The 25,258-nt window shown below is 53.0% G+C and overlaps 1 long non-coding RNA gene across 1 annotated transcript in view; it reads right to left on the reverse strand.

Annotated features, from left to right (window-relative positions):
• The window catches only part of LOC124105991 (uncharacterized), a 145,476-nt gene that overhangs the window by 11,317 nt on the left and 108,901 nt on the right, over positions 1-25,258 (reverse strand). The window contains exon 2 of the long non-coding RNA XR_006855957.2: positions 13,218-13,284. This is a non-coding gene — a long non-coding RNA (uncharacterized LOC124105991). The remainder of the gene's footprint in view (positions 1-13,217; positions 13,285-25,258) is intronic.

Genomic DNA, 25,258 nt, shown 5'->3' on the forward strand with positions numbered 1-25,258 from the left:
GCCTGGGTCGACCAATGTCAAGAACCACAGCAGAAAAGGGCCAGGCCCCAAGACAAACCGCTCCAAGCTGCAGGAAGGTTCTGTATCCCAATGGCGCAGGACTCAAGATGCCCCTAAGCAGAGACTTATGCAAGAACAGTGAGCGGAGCAGAGTCAGGAACCAGCATCCTAGCAGGCAGATGGGTGGAATTCTTGGCAGCTGTGTCACTTGGTTTCCCATAAGAACAGGGTGGACACCTTTCAGTCCCTCACATGAATAACCACACAAAGCCCCAGTTCCTCCCCTCATAAACGGGGCACACCGGGAGCCAGCTCCCACGGGTGCAGTAAACATGAGCTCACCAGCAAGGACTGACTTCATCAAGACCAGGACACGGCCGTGCTAGGGCCCATCTGGAGGTGGGGGGAACAGATTCCCTTCCCGGTGGGTCAACCCTGTGGGCGCCAAAACCAGGGTGAGAGCAAGCTGAGACGTCACAGATACCGAACTTGCTAAATTTGCTCGGCCACAGGTTCATAATTGAGATGGAAGGAGAAGAAGGAAGAATTAAACGAGAAGCCAGCCACCACGGGAGAGGGAAGGTTGGGTCAGTGGATGCTCTGACCCCTTAAGGAGAAAGACCAAGCCTGCATCTCTCTTCTTTTCCTGCAGGGACTGTCCACATCATTAAATCCATGATGTCAAGAAGGGGAGGTGACGAGAGGTGGAGGAAAAGGAGGTGAGAAGAAGTGAAGGAGAGGACATGAAAATTGAGGGGAGGATGAGGAGCTAAGGCCCTGAGGTCTTCAGGCTCCTTAAGGACCAGTGTTAAATGGCGTCCCTGTTCCCTGCTATCTCAGCCTTGCCTGGCGGGCAGAGCTGGAGAGAAGAGAGAACAAGCATCAGTTGATGAAACCTAAAAGAGCCAGTTCCAGGGCGTCTCTCAGAAGCCACATACAAATGTTAGAATGTCCCTGCATGTCCCATCCTTCCCTGGGGGGTTCTGCTCAGTCCATCAAATGCAGAAGAATCCCCTGTGCTCCATCCCAGCAGCCCCACAGAGACAGGAACCCAGGTCCCCTGCCAGGGCCCTCTGCTCTTTAAGGGACTTTCGGCAGGCCACTGTGTACAACAACGGAGTCCTAGGAATCGAGGACTTAACTGCTGCCACTGGCTGCTTCCAATGCCCCCAACTCCCCTTCCTCACCCTCACCCCTCCCCATAAAGTCAAATACATCCCCCACTTGACTAAGACCCCTGGGTCCCTCCAGCCTATAAACCCTGTGTGCAAACGTCCTGACTCTTGCAAATGTGTTAAAAAATAAACCTTAAAAAGCTTCCAGATGTTCTGTTTGTGTTGTGGTGTTTCTCTGCTCTGGTCTCCGGAGGCCAATACATGATGCACATGTATTTTCCTGATGGCCCAAGAGTCACAGCCTGGGGCGTCCCCAGGACGCGGCAACCCATCCACCCAGCCACCCTCCCCCTGCAGTGTGCCTGGATCCTTCTCCCTTCCTCTTACACCCTTGTCCTCCACATCCCATCCCTTCCTCTCTTCTTGGTGAGACACACCTCTTTGGGGTTCATGATACAATGTACAAAAGCCTTCGAAAGACCGAAGAGTCCCTCTGAGCGTCCCCAAGGGGAAGCTTTTAGGTTTGGTCTTTCCCACGCACCCACCTCATTTCCCCATTACACTTCTCATACCAATCATCATTGGGACATTGAGTTGGGTTCATAAAGACCCAGGAGTGACCCTCCTACTCAAGATGTTAAAGACCATTTGCAAGGACCGTGGTAGGAGCTGGACCAGCCAGAACAAGGGCACACAGTTCACGACTTGGGCCCCTCTGGGGCTGGTGGCCTCTGATCTACAGGAAGGTAACTGCCAACGGGCCGGCTTGTGCACACACCACCTCACACGCACCTTCCCACCACGCACACACCCGGGGGCCCAGGATTCTTTGCCCAGGGTGACGCCGGTTCCCTTTGATGCTCACCGGGTGTGTTCCCATTGGGCCAACACCAGACCTCAATAAACCGGGCATTATCAAGAGGCCGGTGGTTTGCGATTGCACCCGCCTGTTATCTCCGGCCGGGTGGGGCTGCTTTGCGGTTCACCATTGAAAAGCAGAACTTCTAGGCAGATCAAAGACCCTTCCGAACCTGCTGGTCTGATCCCTGTTTGTCCCCTGTGGACTTTTCCTATAGATGGACTTTAAAGATAATGGTACCCCAGCCCCAGACTCCCTGGGTCCTCATCTTATCATGCAAGATGTCCCTCGGGGGCCATCGGCAGCCAATTGCAAGGACTTTCTCACCCTTTCTTTGGATGACCCACGAAACAACAGCACACGGGGACTGGGCCACGCAGGGGCTCCTTTCCCCGCTGTGAATCACTCCAGGCAGAAGGTTCCAGAAAGGAGGCCACTTATTACCTGCTTTCCTCAGCAAGAATAAACGGCCAGGTGCCTGCACCTGGTCCCCACAGTCCCCCGTTGGACTCTACAGTCTACCTAGATGTTCTAGGGCCAGGGGTCCGTCCGCAGTGAGGACACAGCGTGACCTCCGAGTTGTGTGTATCTGGGTCAATAAGAGGGACTGTCCACTGGCTGCGGGGAGAGAGCACAGGCCCTCTGCCATGGGGACGGGCAGGCCTCGTGCCTCCCGAGGGCTCCTCAGCCCACCCCGTAGGTCTGCCAGTGAGCAGGGGACTCAAGGGGCTATCACCTACGCTGGAGAGGAGAAAGAGGAGGAGGAGCGGGAGGAGGAAGGAAGGAAGGAAGGAAAAGAAGGAGCAAAGGCCAAGCAAAACGCTAGCCACACAAGCTGGCTATCCCCAAAGTATGGCGGGGACACCGGGCAGGGCACCCATTCCTAGCAATGGGAAGACACTGCGGGTGGCCTGTCTCCTTGGAGACCACCGAGCTTAGTCACCTGCCATCCCATCAGGGTTCAGGTCCTGAATCACTCTCTTAAAAGCTGCAGGATCCTGGGCACGTTACCTCTGTTCTCTCTAAATTCATGCACAGAGCAGGGAGGACGGTAACGCCTAGTGACGAGGACTGAGTAGGTAGCACCTGTCCTCATTCCTCTACTTCCAAAAGTAAAGCACCATCTCTATTAAAAAGCACAGAAGGAACACGCCCAAGGCAGGAAAGACGGACAGCCCCTCCACACCGTTTTTCTAGCCTCGACCACGAGGTCCAGAGAGCTTCCATTGCTTTTTTTCTTTTTGAACTTTTTTAATTGATAAAATCATTCTCAGCCCCTGAATCAGCCCTTAGCTCCTGTTCCAGGGTGCCACGAGGACGCCTGGATTCCAGAGAACACGGGCCACGAGCAGGGACGGTGTCTGAGGCCGGAGACGTGAGTGGGGTGGGGGCTTAGCCCCCACGTGGATCAGCGGCTCTGCCACTGAGCACAGCTGAGGCCAATCTGAACTGCAGCTGAAACACAGGGCTCCCACGTCACTCCCATGTGTCTTGGTCCTTGTAACTCCGGTCCCGTCTTCCTCGAACCCCTGGGTAGTGACCGTTGCCTGTGCCCGCTCTCATTAGTGACACTGCCACCTTCACGGCCAAGTTCAGCCACCTCAATGGGAAATGGCGTCCTGAGGGCTCTGGTCTGCAGGGCTCCAGTGCCATGTGGCCTGGCCAGCCTGTGACTTCCGTGCCAAGGGGACAAGGGGAGCCGGGGTCAGCGCTGGCCCATCACAGGGGGCCCAGGCTGTTACCCAAGGCTGCAGCTGGCCTCTCTGAGGCCTGCGAGGTCAGGCTGCAAGTTCACAGAGCAGGCCACCCACACGGCACATCAGGGCTGCTGGACTGTCCCCAGGGTGAGAGCTGCGCTGGCCCTTGGCCCTGACTCGGAAGACTCCACCATATGGCTTCCTCTGGGAGCAAAGAGGAGGAAAGGAAGTGAGCCAGAGGAAGAGAGGGCCACGCTTCCCCCTGGTGCTGGGAACCCCCCTTGGGCAGGGGGCCGGGCAGGCTAGCCTTGTCCCCAGCAGGTGGGGGGGGGAAGAGGATGTCCGATAAAGGTAAAGAGTGACAGCTGATGTGACACACCCAAGGAGATCAGGTTCCCCCGTGGGACAGGCTCTCTCGAGCGCGCGCGCGCTCTCTCTCTCTCTCTCTCTCTCTCTCTCTCTCTCTCTCTCTCTCCCTCCCCAGATGTGTTCCCAGGATTTGATCTGAACTTCAAAAACCCTCGTGTCTGGGTCACTTCACACTTTTCCAATTAAAGACCCAATCTGGGTTTTCATGTTTGCAGAGAACTTTGACCAAAAGTGTAGGCAGCTGAGCAAAACAGGAAGAGGACCGTGCTGTCCCCTCCCCTCCAAGGCCAGGGAGGGGGACGAAGCAGGGAAACACCATCTTGGTTGCTCTGGCCTTGGGGGTCCCCTGGAACTGCCCCTGCTCTGCTGACAGCTCTCCTCTCTTCTTGCTCCTTTAGGCCTCAGTCCCCAGCCCGGCCAGCAGGGGTGGGTGGGGAGCTGGGCGAGGCTCTGGGGAGGACAGAAGCTGGGAAGAGATCCGAGCGGCCTTCCCAGGTTGCCCGGCATGCTGGGACTTGCTGGAAACCAAAGCCGGGCTGGGGAAGGGGGTGGACAGTGAACCAGAATTCAAAGGGGCAGCTGAAGGCTGGGGGTGGGGGGGAGGTTTCAGTGAATCATATAAATTAGAGACAGAAAGGAAGTCAGGCCACCTTCATTTCCTCCCTCTCCTAATAGGAATTATCTCATTAGCCCCTGAGCTTCCTAGAGGCGAACTTGAAATGATTCCTGTAATGGGGATTTCAATCTGCAGCTCCCCTCCCCCAGGCCATCTCACTCCCAGGAGACCTAAGAAAGCTCTTAAAGGGACAGCACAAAAAGAGGTTCAGCTCAATGTGCATCCTCCCAAACCACAGAGGTACTGCCCCTCACCCCCTGTGTCCACTTAGAGGAATTTATTGTGAGGACACAGTCACAAATTTGGTGATAAACTGAATAACACACATTCCTCCCATCTCCCTACTACCCCTGCAACAACAACAAAAGAGAGAGAGAGAGAGAGAGAAGAAAAAGACACAAGTTCTGATCCTTTCAAGCTACGAATGTTGCCTTCCATGGTAAAGGGGATTAAGTTAACAATTTTTGAGATGAGGAGATTGTGCTGGATTATTAAGGTGAGCCTTAAATGCAAACACAAGCTTCTTAAAAGAGCACTATGGAAGGAGATTTGACTAGAGAGAGGAGAAAAAGCAAAGAAATCACAATAGCAGAGGTTACAGTGATGTGACTATAAGCCAAGGAATGTGGGCAGACCCTGGAGGCTGGGAATGACACTCCCCACAGCTTCCAAGAGAAGCCGGCCCTGCTGACAACTTGATTTCAGCCCAGAGTCATGTTCCAAAGTTCTTGCCTCCAGTTCTGTAAGAGAACTTTGTGTCCCAGGAAACTGCCACGTTTGTGGTGATTTGTTACAGCAGCTACAGGGAAACTAATACGGTAGGAGTAAAGTTCTTCCCACAAGGATTGTCTTCAGGAGGTTATCTCACAGCAAAAGAAAAATACATCAGAAACACCAAAGAAACTGTTCAAAAATAACGACGCCACAGTTTCACAATGAAATACTAAACCACCACAAAAATACCTGTAACTAAGGATGGGTGGTTCCTCAATATTTCTCTTGCTTTATTAATCACCTAATGGTAGGCAGATGGCCATCCTGACACTGGATGTTTCCAGTTTGTTTGTAGAGTGATATGAGTTAAGGATGGTTGGCTCCCTTTCTTCGGTTAGAGAAGCAAGAACTGGGGGAATTTAGAGCCGAGAGGTCAAGTAGCGTCAGGGCTTCCATATGTCAAGGCTGTTATAACAAATTCATTCCCCGGCCGGCAGACACGGCTCTCCAACCTGGGCTCATACTCCTCCTCCTCTGTGTGTCTCTCTCTTCTCTTCTCAGGACTGGTCATTGGGTTTACGGCCTCCCCTAAGTCCAGGATGATCTTGTTTGGATATCCTTCACTAATAAGATCTGCAAAAATCTTTTGCCCAAGTAAGATGACACACTGAAGTCCTACCTGGACATGAATTTGGGGGGAACCCTATTCAACCATTGCAGGTGGCCCACAGCTCACTATTAGTTCGTTCTCTCTCTCTCTCTCTCTCTCTCTCTCTCTCTCTCTCTCTCTCCTCCGCCCTCCCTCTCTGTCCCTCTCATTCAATTGGAATCACCAATGTTTAGAGTGGGTGGCCTCAGGAGACAGAAGATTCTCCATCACGAAGTGTTCAAGCAGAAAGTACTTATCTGGAAAGACTTAGAGGAGATCATGTGTCTGGATGCAAATAATTGGCCCAAACCAATTTGCCTTTATGAGAACAAGGACTGTACCCAAACTACTTCGCACAGCGCTGGGCACTCAAGAGGTGGGTCCCATAGGGGACACTCCCTCAAATCTTGACATCCCTCCTTTCAATGAATGCATGGACTTCTACGAAGCAAAGTAATCCACAATAAAGGGAATTGCTAAGAATTAGAGTCCACTTGATGAGTCTCTGCAGAGCACCTCCTTGGTACTCTGAACTAAGGGACAAAAGCTGACACTCCTCTCTGCCTCTGTCAGCACTTAAATCAGCATTCAAAAAATTATGCAGACTGGACCCAGAAGGGAACTCAGCTTCGTAGCCAGAGTCTCCACCTGGGTAGCTGGAGGGTCCCTCAGGAAAATCTAAGAGACAGAGCCCTGGGATCTATTTATGCACCTGCCTAGCCTCCTCAGCAGCAGCCAAGGGCAGGCTGTCTGTTCCTCAGGTACCCAGACAAAGCACACCCACCAGGTGGGTGATTTATCAGCTAAGGGAGGCTCTTAAGCCACAGGTGGGTGCCTGTAAAGCCACCCTCCAGGGAGCCCAGACCTCAGGCCTTGCTTTGCTGCTAATCACCATAAGCACCCTGGTGCTGCAACCCCGATCTGGGTGGCCCTTAGCCACTCCCAAGTCTTGTCACACGCTGGGTGATCTCAGCTGGCCTCACACAAGCCCGAGTTAGCAGGACAGGTGTTGTTATTATTCCCACTTTGCAGATGGAGAAGCTCTGCTGAGCAGAGCGGAGAGGTCCCACGGCTTGCTCATGGCCACCCAGGGAGCTCATGTCCCAATTCCTGGCCCCATACTCCTCCTCCTGCAGCCCAGGCAGGCAAATGGCAGCTCCGTACCCTCTGTGCTGCCTGGCAAATATCAGGGCACATCTCTTCCCTCTGGGCCCAGGGCTTCCTTTCTGGACTCTGGAGAGCCTTCCTGCCCCTGCCCAGTCTGGAGGCAGAGGGCATGGCCCTGACAGCAGCGCACAGGACTCATGCCCAGGCTGGGCCTGCCTGGGAGCAGCCAAGCATGTCTTTTGGGATCTGGGAGAAGCTGCCTGTCCTGTACTTTTCCAGGCATGAGAAAGAAAGGATGAAGCTCATGCGAGCTCCCAGCTCCACCTGAGTGACAGCCCTGTCCACCTGCCCTGGAGAGGTGCTCACAGAGGGGCCCTCAGCCTCCCTTAGCCATCTCGAGCACCTCCAGAGGTGGCTAGGTGACTTTGGAGCAGAATGGAACAAGATAAACACTACCCCTGCCTAGGGCCAGAGGTCAGTGGGGCATGAGTTAATGATACCCAGTCGGGACCTCCACAGGAGGTGGCGGGGTCCGTTCCTTTTGACGAGGCCCACACCAGATCCAACTGAGCTGCAGGAAGCAGGACGCTGGGGTTGGCACCTGCAGGTGACTCCTGGAGTGCCCGACTCAGGCTGGCTCCTTGGACCCAGTCTTTGAACAGGACACAACGTTAGCTGTGGTTCCCCCCCCCCCATTTCTTTGTCCTTTTCTCCATCTCTGAGAAATCTACATCCTTAAGGGGAAACCTGGGTGACACCGTACATCTAGGAGCTCTTCTGCGTTTGGGGTCAGGCAGAGAGGGGCCAGGGGAAGAGGAGAGCCCAGAGCGCAGGCTGTCTCGGCCACCTAGGCCAGCGCCCGGTTCCCATGGCACTCTGCTGGCAGTGTTAATAACTAACCACGTCCCAGACAGGTGCTGGCGGCCTAGCCTTAGGAGTTCTTGTTCAGGGTTGGAAGTGACTCATTTCCCTTTTATAGTTTTCTAGCAGACTGAGTCACCCAGAGGCCAGCCCTCCACACAAGCTCCCACACCTTGGCCAACTAATATGCATGCCCATACCTTGGGACTACCTTGCTCCCAGGCCAGCTGGGCTCATGGAGCTGGCCAAACACCATCTCTGTGAATGACCAGGGCTCTGCACCCCTCCTCCCTGCTCTCCGTCAGTTGGGACAGTTGACTCACCGTCCCAAAGGAGTCAGATGAGCTGTCTATGCAAAACAAGGCCCGGAGGTGGCCACTCATGCCCAAGGCTGGCTAGGTCTGCCTCACCTGTGACCTCTACGCTCATCCTTGATCTCCTGCGGCCCCTACCTCATTTCTGTGTTTAGAAATGAGACTAGAAATAGAAAGTTCCAGAACTGATTAGCCAAAGGACAAGACTGCAATGTAAATAAGTCACCTTTGTCACTCCTAGGAAGGACAGAGGCTGAAGACAGGTAATCTGAGGCCCAGGAGTGAGCATGCTTCCTAACTGTCAGGTGACCATTGAGGCTGAGGCCCTGGGTCATGGGCTTGTAAGGCCTTTGTGTGAACTTCTCAGAACTCCTAGGCTGAACAGACACCAGGTCCAGGCCATCTGAGAGGACAAACACAGGTGCATTTGGGGGGGGTGATTCTTTTTCTGCTCCCATATGTGGTCTCTCTGACCGCCCCCCCCCACTTTTTTTTTAATTGAAAAGAGAGAGAAACCAAAAATATGAAAATAAAAAGCAAAAGTTAAAAAAAAATGACCTCCCTAAAATAGTTTGGGGATTTACTGGGTTTTTTTTTATTTTTTAAATGTTTTCCTCCAATCCTCAGAAAGTCCCTCCTGCTGCCTGGTTTCTAACACAGACATTCAACCCAGGTGACATCAGGTTGGACAGCACCGGGTGTCTCACCGCCAAGGGCTCCCAGGCAGGTGTGAGACTGACAGGTTGAGAGAAGATGACACTGTTTCTTTCCTCGGAAGATGAAAACCGAGCAGGAGAGATGTCAGCAGAGGCTGCGCTCTGGGTGTGTTGGGAAATCGGACACCCTGCCAGGCGCTGGCCTTTGGGGTGAACCCCACTTTCTCTGAGCTCTGGTTACTTCTCCTGTCTCTCAGGTGTCAGCCAAACTCGCCCCTGGGGCTCGGAAATCTGCGGCAGGGGCTGTTGCACCTCCACAGAGCCCCCCGGACTTTCCAACGTGCAGCTTGAGGTGTGTGCACAGCCTGACTTCCCCTGGTGCACGTCTTGCACAAAGCATCTCAGGCAGGGGCTTGCCAAGCTACGGCAGCAGCGAGGGTCCACATGCCGGGGACAGAGACTCCACCCGGCTCTGGCTCAAGGGACCCTGTGAGTCATTAGGCCTTGACCAGTGACCATGATGTCCCAGGGTGAAGTGGGAGGCCTGGGGATGTGCCCTCTGCTGCAGGGCCACCAACCAGGGTGACTCACAGTTGGACCCCGAGGGGAAGTTCCGTCTGGCGTCCTCTGGATGGCTCTGGTCCCCGGGTGAGATCATCCCCGCTGCTGCAGACACTCAGAACTGGGACTCGCTTCTTTCCCAATGGAGCCCAGACTTTTCACTCTCAATTACCATCAGGGCAGAAGCCATCCTCTGGGCCGCGGCTCCCTGCCCTCCCCGCCACACGCCACATGATGGATGGCGCCGAGGAAAGCGTGCCTCCTCCCTGGACGTCAGATTTTTCATCAGTAAAAAATATGTCTTCCTCCTGCTGATGTCACTCAGGAGCCCGCTGGGCTCCAAGGTAGTGAGTGTGACCGATCTTTGAAAGGAAATATGCAAAATCTGTGCATAGGAGCAACACCATCACACTGCTGTTTACAACTCTTGCTCCGGGGACTGAGAACCGGACATCAGGATACCATCTTGCCCCATCTTCCTGGGCCACGGGTCTGGCAGAAGTGCGAGCCGCAGGGTGGGAAAGTGTCCCCAGACACTCTCAACCTAGGCAGACACACCCAAGTAAAGACTCTCTGGCTCCCACTGCCCCTTTCTTTCTCTAAGTTTTTCTAACAAAGTGCGCATACAGCAGGCCCTCAGTTGACTCTTCTGTCATGTGCAGGAGCAACAGAGAAGTCCCCAAGGAAGGACACCAGACTTTCAATCCCTTATGGGCTCAGTTTTCAGGTCACACACAATCACAAGACCTTTGCTAGCAACCTCCAGGACTGGGTCTTCCTGGACACAGTCTTCCTGGACACATTCTAAGAACACAGGGGATCAGATGCGAGCTCTGGGGCACCCGCACGCAGCCTGGCCCTCCTTGGTGACTGTGGATGCAGGTTGGTCGAGACACAAGAGGAACCTTGGCAAGGCCACTTATCTCGGCCACTCTCCATCTGTGCTCCTGGGGAAGGAAGCGGAGAGGAAGTCCCAAGGGGGGCAAGCCAGTAAGGACAAGAGCTCTGAGGGACCACACAGGATGATGTCACTGTCATGACTCCCCTGAGCCCACCCAGCCCCCCTCACCACCCCAACATAACTGGCAAGGGAGGTGGGTTCTCTCTCTCTCTCTCTCTCTCTCTCTCTGTCTCTCTCTCTCTCTCTGTTTTTCTGTGCCCTTTTGCTGTCCCTTTCATTCTCATTCTTTGCTGCTGGGTCTGCAACACACCCTTGTGACCCCAGGTGGCTCTGCGGGTGTAGGAGTAGGAGGAGAAGGACCCTCACAGCAAGCCTCAGCCACGGTGCAGGAGGCTCTCCCAAACACACAGTCGTGGCCACCGAGGATCAAGCCGAGATGTGGTTGTGGCTTTTCAGCTCATCTCCACCGTCACCGTCATTCGGTTTCCACGTGCATGGGATGGGACGAGAGAGCAATGGGCATGCCCAGTGCCCCTCCTGTCTGGACCCCCTGCCCTCCCCACCTGTCGTCTGGGCTTCTACAGCCGCCCCTGCAAAGGGGCCTGTGAACAGAAAGTCCCACACAGCCCACTGGGTCAAGATGCTCCTTCTCCCTGGCTTCCTGGAAGAAGAGCCTGGGCTCCAGGCCCCTCCCTGCGCCCCTCCCACACTTCCCAGTCCCACTCCTGCTGGGCTTCCTCGGCACTTCCTCCCAGACTTCCTCCAAGTCCCATCTCCACCCCGTGCTGCCCCTTGCTCGCCGCCCCCACATATTGAGCTTCTCTCCTGCTTCTCCTCCACTGTGTGCTGCTACCCCATCACCTTCCTGGGCACTAGAGCCTTTACCGAGGGACCGTTTTCTCCTGGCTGCCATCTCTCCTGCTCTACCAGAAGGCAGGTTCCATAAAGCAGGCTGGTGTCCACTTTGCTCAGCCCTCTGCCTGGAGCATCCCAGCAGCCGCAGGCCCCTGAGGAATATCCCTTAGGTGATGAAGGAATGGGTGGGAGGAAGGGGCTGCATCTTGGAATGAACCGGCACCAGGTTGGGGTCCTCTGGGGAGGAAGGCTGAGGGCTGGCGGAGGTGGAAGGTGCTGTTGTTCAGAAGGTGTCTGGTCCTGGGGTGGGATTCGAGCAGAGGGAGTGAGGATGGATGGTGGCTGGAGGGCCATGACAGGTTTCTTAAAATGAGAAAGTGATATGTCGAATGTTGGGCTGAAGAAAGAGGCTTAGGGAAGGTGTAAAGAGGGTTCATTGGAGGGAGGAAAGTCTGCAAGTCCAAGGTTGGAGCCCTGGTGGGCACCCCAGCTGTCCACAAAAGCCGAGAGCAGACGGGGAGGGAGGAGGGCTGCATGGGACACTGCTAGAAACCATCAGGACTTGGTGTGGTAGTGGAGGGGACCCACTGGCAGCCTTCCTTGTCGCTGGTCTGTGTGGACTAAGATGGCAATAAGTGAGGACAGGAACTAATAGACAGGGCATCTGCGATGACCCACACGTGTGTGTTATTTCACTCGGCATCAGGATTCCCCTAAGGATAGGGAATGAGCATCACTGTGATATAGAGGAGGAAACTGAGGCTTAGAGATTTATCCAAAAGAAAGAAAGAAAGAAAGAAGAGAAATTTATCTAAGATCATCTCCGGAACCACCAAGATAGAAAGCAAAACAGAAAGCGCTGACATTTTTGGAATGCGTAGAATGTCCCAGGCACTGGGCTGGTCACTAACTGCACTGTCTCTCATTTCATTTCACAACACAGAAGGGACTCTCTTTGCTATCTCCGTTTTACAGATGGGGAAGCCAGAATCCAGAGAAGGGAAGGTCACCAGGCCTGGTCACAAAGCGAGGAAGATGGAGAAGTCAGGGTCCATGCTCCTCACCCTATGCTAGACCAGTGGGGACAAATCGGCTACGTACCCACTTTGCTCCAAACCCCTGATTGGCATTCACAGCACTTCCTTTCCCAGGCTCAGTAGGGGAAACAGAGACCACCTTTTGCCTCCTAGAAAGGTCTAGGCAGCTATAGACCAGTTCACCCTTAGGTGCAGGGAGCAGCTGCTCACTCCAATTCCTGCATTATTAGGACCAGACTTCAGCCAGCTGCCCTCTAGAAGGCTCTAAGATCCTGTTTAATCCTGTGGACAGTCTCTTGTGCTCTGAAGGCCAGCAGGTGCAATGCACCTGCTCCTCGATCTCCTAGACCCACAGGCTTTGCATCACCTGCCCGAGGGTTCTTCCTGCATGCTGCAAGACCTCTGTGCTCTGTGGTGAACTCCACATGGAAAGTGCATGGGGCAGGAGCTGCTGGATGACCTGTCAGGCAGGTGAGACCATCCGCTGTCCCTATAAGCAGCAGTATACCACAGCAATGGCATGGACCTGGCTTTGAACCCTGGCTCCCTCGCAAATTACCGGTGCAATCTCAGACAAGAGACTGTACCTCCGTTTCCTTGCCTGTGGGTTGGGCAATAATGTGACCTACCTGCTAGAGCTGTGCGACACACAACTGAGTTAAGCCACGTACAGCCATGAGAATGTAACCTGCCCTGAATTAACCGCGCTGTTGATTCTTAACAAATCTAGGTCTCTGGGCCCTCCCTGATGGCTAACTTTGAGGCTCCTGCCTGCCAACTGGGCTTTGTGCTGGCACACAGGGCCTTACAGGGATGCCCTTGCAAGGGTTTGTGCAAAGAAGCAAAAACCCCCAAAGCAACAAGAGCCACAGGGATGCAGCTGTGCGGCGGCCGCTAGCAACTCACCTCTGTCCTTGGCCTTCTTTCTTGGGGCGAAGCTCTCATCAAGTCAGCAGGGAACCTCTGATTTCACCTAGAAAAATAAGAGGAGAGTTATGACAGGAAACATAATGGAACTCATCTGCAGGCTTCATACGTGCAGCGGGTGCTACTGAAGGCCACACAGCCCCCGCCAGGGAGTTCAGTGGCTTATTCTTCATCACAGAATAAAGCCACATGAATTCAGAAGAAAAGGGAGAAATTCACGTCTGATGCCAATTGTGGACATGGCAGGCCAATGAATATTTTCAAAGCAATATGTGTATTTATTTATTCATTTATTTATTTTGGTACCAGGGACTGAACCCAGTGGGCATTGAACCACTGAGCCACATCCCCAGCCCTTTTTCAGAATTTTTTTTTTTTTTTTTGAGACTGGGTCTCGCCGAGTTGCTTAGGGCCTACTAAGTGGCTGAGGCTGGCTTTGAACACTTGATCCTCCTGCCTCAGCCTCCCAAGCCTCTGGGATTACTGGCCTGCGCCATTGCACCTGGCTATGTTTTTTTTAAGGTAATAAATCAGACATAGAATACACTCAAAGTAAATGGATATCATATTGGATAGTAACTTTTGTCAAGTTAGAACAAGCTTGAATTTACAATAGACCTTGACTACAAAACAGCTAGGGAGAAGCACTGGGTTCTATCTTTATTGGGCCTTTTATGCAAAGACTCCTATGACACTGTTTTTGTTCGTGCCGATCGTACTGCATGCTTGAATCCATTAAATGGTCTAACACCGTAGGAGCATCTAGCTCCACATCTGGCCCCTATGGTTCATAAATAGGGCATTCCATAAATATCAGTGATACTATTATTGATTAAGCAGTCCTTTGTGGGCTTCTAGAGAGTGAGGCTCTTACAGCAACCACAGAATTCCTGGACAAACCCTCACCGGTATCAGCAGGACCGCATCTGTTGCTGCTGTTAAAATAGAGACTTCATCTTTAAATCCGGCCCCTGTTCAATCTAACTCAGACACCGAGAGAGTAGTATTTCAAAAGGTGTTTAAAGATAATAGCCCTATTCTAAGTGTCCCCATCATTAAGCTCAAAGGAATCACTCTAGACCCTTGGGTTGGCAAATAAAAACACAGAGAAGAAAGAGAAAGGGGAAAAGAAGACTATCAGATTTGAAACAGAAAACTTGTCACCTTCACGCACAAGAGAAAGGATTGTTTGGGTGGTGCTTGGGTTCTCTGCCGAATACACATCACACACCATCACTCAGCGCTCTGAGTTCCTGAGGACAGGGCTGGGCGGTTCTCCACGGCCAACCCATCGGCCCTTGCTCACCAGGGGTCCAGATGGGGGAGGGGGAGGGGGAGGGCCTGCCTGTGACAGGTTTGCTGGGCCTGCCTCCGGCTCCCACGTCCATGAATTTATTTCAGGACTGGCCTTGAGTGCAAGAGGCTCTTGACCACAGGGCAGAGCCACTGGACCACTTTAGCCCTGGTGGGCTGTGCAACGCTGGGATCCACAGGCCGGCTGTTGAAATTTGGATTTCCCCTGGGGGGGAAATGCCAAAGCCACTTCCAGTCAGCTGGGCTTTAGCTCCAGGGAGGTTGGAGCATGCTTTCCACCTGATAAGCTGAGGGTGGGTTGGGCAGGTAGGGGGGTAACTTTGCATAAAGCAGGACTAGGAGAACATGGTGGAATTGGCTTGCTCTCTGTGGAGCTTTCTAGCACTTGCCAGCAGCCCAGTGGAACGGGATGCTGCTGAATTGTGGATTCAGGGGGTGGTGGGGCTGAGAACAGGCGGTGGGTAGCCAGGGCCTAGGGTTGCCCCCTGTTGCATCTTCATTGCCCCTGGGGAACTCAGGGCAGCCAACCCCACATCTCTCTCCAGCCAGAGCCTTCCCCTTGGGGTGGACACAGTCCTCCTCCTCCAGGAGGCCTGGAGATGTGCCCAGGGGACCTGTGGGATGCCAGATGGGGCAGGGACATTGCTCACATCCCAGGAGACAGCAGCCCCCACCCTTTCTGTACTCTGACTCCAGGCACTCCAAGCCCTGGCCCCAAAACGCTCCTCTACGGATCTCTGCATTGAACAGATTGTTTGTTTCGGCTCAGTCCTTAGAACCTGTGGGGTCTCCTTCCCCTTGGCCTTTAGCGTTGGCATGGAGACCCTGGCCTCCCAGGGAGCCTGGCTGCCTACGGATCCCAACTCTCTACCCTGAAGCCCTGGCTGGCCTCAGCCATGGCTGCACACCCACCTACCCAGCATGTAACCCTGCCCTGACTGTCGTCACTGCCCATGACAGCAGGACAGGGAGTGGACAGCATGCCTTCCTAAGCAGGCCAACAGCAGCCTGCCACACCCGCCCAAAGCCAGGCCCCTGCAGGAAGCCAGCCCCTCCCTCCTCCTGCACCTCACACCCCACCAGGCCCTTCCTTCAGGACACCCCCATGCCTGAGCACCATCTGGCGGTTTCTGGCCCAACCACCACCTCAAAGTCACCTCTAACTAAGACAGAAGGACCCACCCTGCTCCTCCTGCACACCTTTGATGGAGGAACCCAGAAATAAAAGCCCCCCCAAGTGAGGACACGAGAAGACACCAGCCCGGAGAATGGTCAGTCCCACAAAATGCCTTTTCCAAAAAGAACCATTATCTCAGTAAGCCACACTGGATCAGAGACCCCGTGTGCAAGAGCAGGGTGGCGAGGGATGGCTTCGACAGCCAGAGACCTTTTTTAGAGCCGTGTCTTTGGCCAGAATGGGGAAATTCTTGGACCTTAGAAATGGGTCCCAATCAGAGGGGAGTGACTACCTTTCTCATGACAAAATAGGCCACAAAGCTCCCAGAAGATTTGTCTCTATTTTCAAGGAGCATTCTAGAAGCTGCCCAAGGCCAACATACCCACTGGCTAGAGATACTTTCCAGGACTCACGAAAATGTTCTCATTTCTTTTAAAAGCAGAACAACTGAGTGGACGTCTAACGCCTAGATCGTGAGGGATCCAGCCTGGCTACTTTTTATCCTGGTATCATCGCGGTCATCAAATAAGGGAAGAAGGGACCTGTGAGGACAGAAATGCCAAAGGCCATGGGCGTCGTAACTTGGACCTGAATCTACCAGCTTTTTTACAATCTCCACACTTGCCAGACTTTACTGAGGCCCCTTGTTGAATGACTCCTCTGTTGCCGCCGCAGAACTTTCCAGAAGACCCCCACTCCAGTTGGGGGACCTGCCCCCGACGGCCTCCCTTGGGTTCCTCCCTTTCACTCTGGGCTGTGTCCAAGGTTCTCCTGCCACCTCCGGCAGGTTCATCTGAGGCCCCGGCGCCCTGGCCCTGTTTCTGGCCAGGCTGTGTGTGCCCCAGAGGCCTCCGCCCCCGCCTGCTCGTGAGAAGCGCCGGCTGGCAGGAGGAGCAGCGACTCCGAGGTCCAAACACAGGCTCTCAGCCCCCTGCAGCATAAACACCGGGCCTGCATCACACCCAGGCCTATAAAAGATAATTATACAATCTGATCTGGCAAATTAGTGCCACCCAACTGTCTAATTCTCACAATGAGTTCGAGGGTTGGATCGGCAGGAAAAATTAATCTGGATCTTTATTGGGATTCGCCCCCAGGTCAGGATTAGGGTTCGTTCATCTCTTTTATTTTCCCGTGGAGGGAGAGTAGAAAGGCCTTCTCCCACCCCACCAGGGCTAGGCGTTCAGGGGGCAATCTGCTCCCTAATTCCTCTGGCCCGACTCTGAGTGCTTACTTAGAGAACATCCCCACCTTCCTCGAACACACCCCTCTTCCTGTTGGCCCCCATCCCCTCCCAGGAGCCAGAGTTTCTAAAGGAGAGGGTCATTATGGGGAGGTAGCACCCAGCTTCCTAGCTTGATAAACGGGCAGATCACTGAAGAATGGTTCCCACAGTGCCCAGGCAGGCTGACAACAGGCAGAGTTATCCTTCATCTAACACAAACAAACACAGAGCAGCCGCCAACCCCACCCCCCCTTTTTTTCAGGGGTTGGGGGATACTTTTCTGGGGGTTCCTAATCTCCCACCCATACTCCTAAATCAGCTCTGAAAAGACCCTAGTCCACAGAGAGGTGTTTAGCATTCACACTGCACTAGGCTACAGAAAATGGAGATCCGTCAGGGAAATCGGATTATGATGTGTGCAGAGGCCCAGAGAACTTTCTCTACACTGCGGGATACTGCAGGATCGACCCATCAAGTTATTTACATGTGCCTCTCTATCAGAGCGACCTGGCTGAAGGAACCAGTGTGCTATTCCAGGCCAGTGCATGTGTGTTGGGTGGGGTGGGGGTGGGAGGATGGGGGTGGGGGGTGACTACAGCATTTGGCTTTCAAACACGGCATGAGAACCATGCTTCCCCACTTCAGAGCAGGGCTCACTGTATGTGGGCAACCTAACACATGTATGGGTATTGTGTGTGTGGGTGTGTGTGTGTGGGTGTGTGTCCCCACGTGCAAATAGTTTTTCCTAGGACAAATGTCTTATTGGAAAAGCAAATAGTTTTAAATAACTGCCTCTATCTTAAAGTGGTGAAAATGCTCCCGTTGCCTCCTGCATAAGGATACTGGGCGACCCGCTTGGGAGTGTGAAGAGGAACCCACACACATATTGTCAGCCGGATTGCAATCTTGTGGAGTTCTAGCCAAATCTCAGGCTTTAGTTCCAAAATGGTTGAGACAAGTGTGCACTTTCTGGAAGCAGATAACACCACTCCCGTCCTCCCAGACGGTGGAGTCTTAGCTGGAGGAGGACGCAGCACAGAAAAATACCCTGAGCAGGAATCCAGTGATCCGAGCTTCTTTCTGAAGACAGATCTGCTGTCGGCATGAGCAGAAAGCCCGGAAGACAGACCTGAGAACACCAGAGAGCCAGGAAAAGTACTGTAGACACTGGGAAAAAATCCTCAACACACTGAGATGGCTTCAAATACAGGCACCCACCTAGGTGTTCCAGGGGCAGGGAGTCGAGTGTCCTTTTTCTCAATTGAAAAATGGGGAGGGCAGCAGTGACCACTTCTTGCCCCTTCTAAGAACTCTGCCATCAAAGCTGGGGTTTCTATTTCAGGATATAAAAGAGGACCGTGACTGTTTCTATGTCAATACCAAATTAAAAGGTGCATTCAACAGCTTTGCAGAATTCCTGGGCCCAGAGGAAGTAAATCAGTAAATGCTATCTGTTTCTATTACCATAAAAAAATTATTCAATTTCACAAATAAAAATAAATGCAAAGAGAAAAAAATTACAGAATTTTTAAAGTTATTAAAACAAGAAAGAAAACAAAAAGCTAATGGTAGTCCTCTCTGGGTACTAAGCTTACACGTGACTTGTTTCCTTATTTCTGCACGTCTAAAGTGAATGTGCATTGTTTTGTGAAGATAAGCCACGGTATTTAAAAAATAATAATAATAAATGGGCACTTATTAGTCTGAACTAGAAATAAAATAAAAATGTAATTTGAAAAAAAAACAGTAAAAATGTAAGATGCAAGACTTTGCCACATCAGAAGCCAGGGACAGAGAGTGAATTGGATTCAGAGTTGGGGGCTCGAGGTGCCATCTGGCAAGGCTACCCATGGAACCAGGCATGACCCTGGGGGAGATGGCCCAGCCAGTCAGCAATGACCCTCCAGAGTCATCTCAGAGGCAGTTAAAATTGCAGGGACAGAAGGGGGCAGCTTCCACAGAGAGGTAAGTGGATATTGGTTTGGACTGTGATTGTGACTGAGAGTCCTCACCAGCTGACGGGCAGCAAGCCACAGGTTAGAACTTTCCAGATACCTTCGCCATTACAGACAGGGCTCCGGTGTCGCTCGCACTTCGGTTCGGAACCTATGACCCCACACCCTTCACCACACCTGCTAGGCAGCCTAGCCCAGAAGCAGAGGGCAAGACCCCTGCCCCTGACATGGCCTGCAGGGGCTGGGAGAGAAAGGGGCCTGCTGTCCCCAAGGACACTGAAAGAGGAGATTGCCCTGAGAACCAGGATCTGCAGGACCCTTCTGTGGGCAGAGCCCACCTCCAAGGCCATGTGGGGGACAGGGATGAGGAGACCTCGTTCAGACGCCCCAGGTGCAGAAGATCACCCTTCTCCTCCCTCTCGGCTCCCCTTGTTAGTCTAGCACAAAGTGGGACCAGAGGCGGGATGAGGCCTGTCCAGTCCCCTCTCCCTGGAAGATGCTCACATTCCTGCTCTGAACCTTGTTCCCGAGCTGCAGTGTGTCAGCTGCCCCCTCGTCACCCCCTTATAAACTGAGTTTATCCCACGCCCGGTCACTTTTGCTAATGCTGCTCATGGTCCATCTTCTCATAGTCCCGTGACCACAATAACAGCTCAGATCCTTGTTAACCTCAGGACCAGGATGTTCCTGTAATAATAATGTCGTTTACCGAGGGCTTACCACATCCCTGAATTCCCCGACAACCCTTCCTCATCTTATATCCCTTCTCACCTGGTTCATTATTCTGTTCCCCTACTGGAAACTCCCAGCTCTCCGGTGCCTTGGGGCCTTTGCACTAACTGTTTTCCTTGGCCTGAAACACCCTGGGTAATGTGCAAAGTCTCCACTCAATACTTCTTCAGTGAGGACCTCCCGGACAACCCAGTCACCCAGGCCACCCAAGCAGAACAACCTGCTGTGTTCTTCACCTCACCTGAAATTATATTTGTTTATTTCGTTTTTGTTTGTGTCTCCGCCCCTGAGACGGTTAGGCCCTTGAGTGCAAACAGCTTGTCTCTTTTCTCCACTGTAGGATCCAGCACTCAGGAGGTGAATTAGAGTTCACCCCTTTTGTGGTTGAACAAATGAAGGAGTGTTAGCATCCACATGTGAAAGATACGGTAATTGAGGCATGGAGAAAATCAAAATCTGTTCAAGGTCACCAGGCTAGTAAGTAGTTGGCTTAGCATCTGCTCCAAGGTCCTCTGACTCGAGGTCAAGCTGACCACCCCTCACTTAGGCTCCTGGACTTGAGACCTGCCTGTTCTAGCCATTTCATGTCATTCTCAGCTAAAAGAACAGTCAGCTCTGCCAAGCTCTGCTCAACAGTCCTCGATGGCTCCCTACTGCCTTCTGCCTGCAATCAATCAGAGGCCATCCTCACTCTGAGCTCTCTCCTCTCTCCAGCCCTGTTTATAGGACTCCCCTGCAGGTATCCAATCTCTCCTCCCCAGACCTCAGCTGGTTGCTCCCCAAACCTGCAATACTTTCTCTTCTCTGCCTCTCTCTAATGCTTCCGGGCTAAGCCCAGGCCACACCCTGTCCCACAAGAGGCCACCTGACTTCCCAGACCTCGCTTGGGCCACAGCATTTAGTGCATGTGCCCCCTGGTTGGCACTGAACCTAGGACGATGCAGAGATAGGTCACCTGTCCTTTCCAAGGAGACCAGAAATGGCTCTAGAGCGAGCAAGGGACCTCCTGTGTTTGAATTTCTGGAGCCCGGCTCAGAGCACAAACCACGGGAAAGAGCCGAGCAGTTGACTGACAGTCTCTCAGTACCGCCCTTCGCGGTGCACAGCCGCCGTCCATGATAGCCAAGCTTTCTCAAGGTCGCTCAGCTGAAGAGCTGGACTTGCTGCTCACAGGGGCCTCTGACTCTGCATCCCTGACATCATCCCTCGCCTGCCCCCACCTGGATCTGCAAGCAGGGGTCGGGGTCCGACTTTTCACTCTCTCCTTAGTCTTCCTTGAGTAGACTCTAACTTGAACTTGAAAGCACAGCCCAACTCACCGGGCTTTAAAAAAACAACAGAAAAACCTGGAAGTTTACAAGCCCATCAAACCGCATCTTTGCCCCCAGGGATGCCCACGGAAGACAGTGTCCAAACAGAGGCTGGGCATCCCCTGACCCAGCCTGTGATGTCACTGTGGTTGCTTGCCACTCCCAGCCAGCTGACGGCCGAACCACAGAAGGTGTCCCAGGCCCAGGTCCACCACCCTCGTGCCAAGCCTGAGCCCCGTGTCTGGGTTTCACCATGTTTAAATGGAAAATAAAATGCTCAACTCAAAAACACTTTTCCAATGATATTTTAGGGAAAAATGAGATCACAGAAAATTGGGGAGGTAAGTTTAGATGGTGTGACCCCAAGCAGCAGTTCTTTATCCCAAAGTATCCCGAGAGGATCATTCACCAGATGAGGTATGGAAAACTGGGAGACCTTAAGCCCCAGAGACCACCAGGGCAGCAGCGACGCTTATGCTAATAAGAAGCTCTTAAGATGCTCCACACCCTCCCTGCAAATAGCCTGTCCCCTCTGATCCTCACGCTCAACAGAATCCTATGGTCCCTTAGGTTTGCAAAAGCTGCCCAAGGTCCTGTTGCCAGCCAGGTCAACATCTGCCTGTGCCAGAGATACCAAATGTTTCCTAAACCCACCCCAGGCCGGCTCCCTGCGCTATGAGTAGTTATTAACGTTAACTCACAGCATTAATTAAAAAACGTTCAGCCAGGCAAATTCTCATACTTTTAAAAAGTCATTTGGGTAATCGCCTTTCCATGCGGCAAACTTTCCAAACGACTGACAGGTTGACATTTCACAATGTTGTTTGTTTTAATCAAGAAAAGGGGGGAAAAGCCAGTGTGGTTCCCTGGTTCATTTTTCAGGTGCCTTGATTTATTGATTGACAAATCCTTACTTAATAGCTGTATAGCAAGGCGGGGGAGAAGGCGGCTCCCACCTTGCTGGGCTGGTTTCTAGACTGGGACAGAGGGAAATGGCCGCAAGGCCAAGCCCAGCCCCCCTAGGTCCCCTGGACCCTCCTGCATGATCCCCAATCCCTACTTCAGGTGCAGATCATCCCCACCAGACAAGGGTGACTTCCGGAACCAGTGACCGATGTGCCTCCTAATCCAGCAATGTGGAAGCCAGGGGTTAGAGTGGGTGAAACCCTCCACGGTTCACAAACAGTTCTTTAAAGCAGCAAAATCCAGAAAGATGCTGGACTACATGCATTTCAACCCACCTCCGCCATTTATAAGCCTTTGACAAATGCCTCAAATTCTCTGTGTCACAGTTTTCTCATGTGTCACAACTACTTATAGTAACAGTGCCAACCCATGAGGCTGTTTCGAGGGTCCAATCAATTAATATTTGCAAAGCACTTAAAACACCATCAAGAAAATAAATGCTGGGGACCTGGGCTCCACAGCGGAACAGCTTGCGCTCATTCTAAGCATGAACATCTTCTACTTTCCCTTTGACATCCATGAGCCAGCCGTGTCATGAAGCCTTCAGTGGAAAGACCAACGGGCTCCAAAAGCACTGCCAGCTCCCTCTCCCAGGGCCCTCCCCTGCTGATGTCCAGGACAGGCGGGTGATGGACGGCCAGCCTGAGGAGGCCTGAGGTTTGCGTGGAGACTCACCCTCCACACCCAGCACATCATCACGACCACACTGCAACCAAGAAGCCCTACGGCCGCAGATGGCAGCCACCACACACTCTTCAGGGAAGAAGGGCTTTTCTTGGAACTAAACCATCCCCAGGCCCTTAAGCAACCTTAGAACAACAAAAGACAAGGCAGATGTGCAGAGCCCCTACCCGGAACAGTCTGTGCACGGCGTAGGCATTTCCGTGTTGACTGAGCACCTACTGTGTGCTCGGTATTAGACCAGGCACCAGAAAAGCAGAGACGCGAAGGCAGATCCCTGGTTCACCAGAGTCAAGAGCTTAGTCCAAAAGGTGACATCGAAAATGAACGTTGCTCGTATTTTATGACGTGTATTCTAATGGATCATGTATGTGTGCGTGTTATATATAACCTATATCGAATATATATAAGGGGCTCCCTGTGCTCGGTGAGCCTCGGGGAGAAGGTGGCTCCTGCCTCCTGGGGTTGGCAGGACAGGGGCATCTGGGCTATTGAGGGAAATGGCTGCAGTGCCATTTCCCAAAGGGCTCCCTTGGTTGGGTGGAAAGGAGGATGCCGGGCAATACCTGGGAATAGGTAGAGCTCTGGTGCTTTCGAGCGGTAGGGCAGGGGATACCAGCAGACAGGTAGGCTACGGGTGATCCATTAGTTGCCAGGGAGAGAAAGCAGGAGAGCTTGGCAGAGCTGTGTCCAAATGAGGTCGCAGGGAGGTGCTGGGCTGTGCCCAGAGCAAAAGATCCCCACGGGAGCCCGGGGACAGCATGGCCTCGCACCTGCATTTGTGCCCTGCTATCTTCTCATCGGCCAAATCTGGACCGTTGCTCCTCATCCTTCCTGCCTCCCTGGGGTGTCTGGAGACACGCGAGAACCAAGTCGGCGGGATGCGGGAGGCTGGAGATCTGCCTCCTTTCCGGAGAAAGGCCAGGAGAGAGCTCCAGGGGGGTTCTTTTACTTGTGGGGCACATGCGTGCAGTGGTTGTGGGTTTCTTTGGGTTTATGAGAAAATCCTAATGGAAGAGAAGTCATTTAAGCAGGCCAGGAGAGGCAGATATTCTAAAATATTAAAATGAAATCCAGCAGCCTTAGAACAGGATTCCTTCTGCAGGCACGCCGATTTTCAAATCCTGTGCTGTGACCAGGAGCCTGATCCGCAGGGTAATTAACTTGGCTCTTTTCTGATCCCAAGGCCACCCAGAGTACATGGCAATGGGCTTCTATGAGAACCCCGCAGCCTGGGTCCTCAACAGGTGACAGCGATGGCTTCGGGGCTGGGTCGGGACTGCGATTTTCTTCAACTGAGAGTCGAAGTAAGACAACGATGGGAGTCTCCTCATCACATGCCAGGCTTCTGACTCAGACGTGGGACCCCTGGGGACCGGGCTGCACACCCACCAGCCTGTCCACAGACGTGCTAAGCCAAGAGGAAGACAGGAGGACCCGGGGGGCAGAGTGAGGGGGTCCCACCTCCTTGTCAAAAGCCTCAGAAACCCTGAACACACGGCTCAGCGGGCTCCTACGGAGCGTGGATTTGCACATGACCATGTGAGACAGGAAGCCCCAAATCAGCACACGTCAGTCCCCAAGGGCCGAGGCCTGACTGCAGGATCCCCAGCTCCACACAACCCAGACACATCATGGGCTTAGAAGCGTGCAGTGAACCAACACCTGAGGGAGCAGAGATTTACCAACCCAAGAGAAGGGCTGAGTTCACGGCCAGGGGGGAGACCGGGTATGTTGACTGCCTTGATGCTTCAGAAGAGAGGAGAGTCTCAAATTAACATCAGCATCCATATAAGCTTAGCACTGAGGGCTTCCGGTACCACATGGTGCGTGTTGTCTCCTTCCAGATGGCTGCTTAGAGCCCCCACACCATCTGCCTGCGGTTTCCAAGGCTGGCTTTGGATTGTAAGAGCCTGTGGGCCTATTTTGCTGTCCCTACTGGGATAGATGCAGCTTAAAGGCATGCTTTAAAACCAATTCAGCTTTTGGTATTGAAGGTCAAACATTTCTGAGTTTCCCCATAAGAGAGGCCACTCTCTAGACGTCCTCCATTTCGTACGGAGGTGGAGATTGCTTTACTGTCCTGTGCAGAGGGAGACGTGGAGGAGCCCAATAGGCCACCACCGGGTTCCAGGTTATTTCCAATGAAAACCAGGCAAAATTTAGCACTGCGTGGTCGAAGCTGCTGAGAAAACAGAGGCTGCAGCTGTAACACCACACCGCGTAGCGGCCTCAGAAGTTCTGGACCATAACCCCTCCCCACCCTTCTTCAGAGCCAGTCATAGGGATTACACTAAACCCTTTGAAAGCAGACCGAGCAGAGGAGACCAGGGGACAGGAGCCAAGACGTCTTGACCTGGATGGGCTTCTCCTCTGTGCTATTGACACATGGGGCTGGGTCACTCTTTGGGGTAGGGCTCTTCTGTGCACCGTAATATGTTCAGCAGCACCTGTGGCCCCCACCCAACAGATGCCAGTAGCCGCCCCCAGTCAAATTCCCCTCACTGCTGGTCTGGGGTCCACACAGCCACTACTTAGCAATGGGCCTGACCCTCTCACACAGCCAGCCCTCTCTACATAGGACTGCAACCTCACAGAGTCTGAGTTTTCAGCCATCTGATGAGGAAATACCTGGATTGGTGTTTCCCAAAACAGAGGTG

Source organism: Marmota monax, unplaced genomic scaffold (genome assembly GCF_021218885.2).
Source record: "Marmota monax isolate L192 unplaced genomic scaffold, Marmota_monax_Labrador192_F-V1.1 WCK01_AAM20220418_F8-fsc00208, whole genome shotgun sequence".
Classification (NCBI taxonomy): domain Eukaryota; kingdom Metazoa; phylum Chordata; class Mammalia; order Rodentia; family Sciuridae; genus Marmota; species Marmota monax.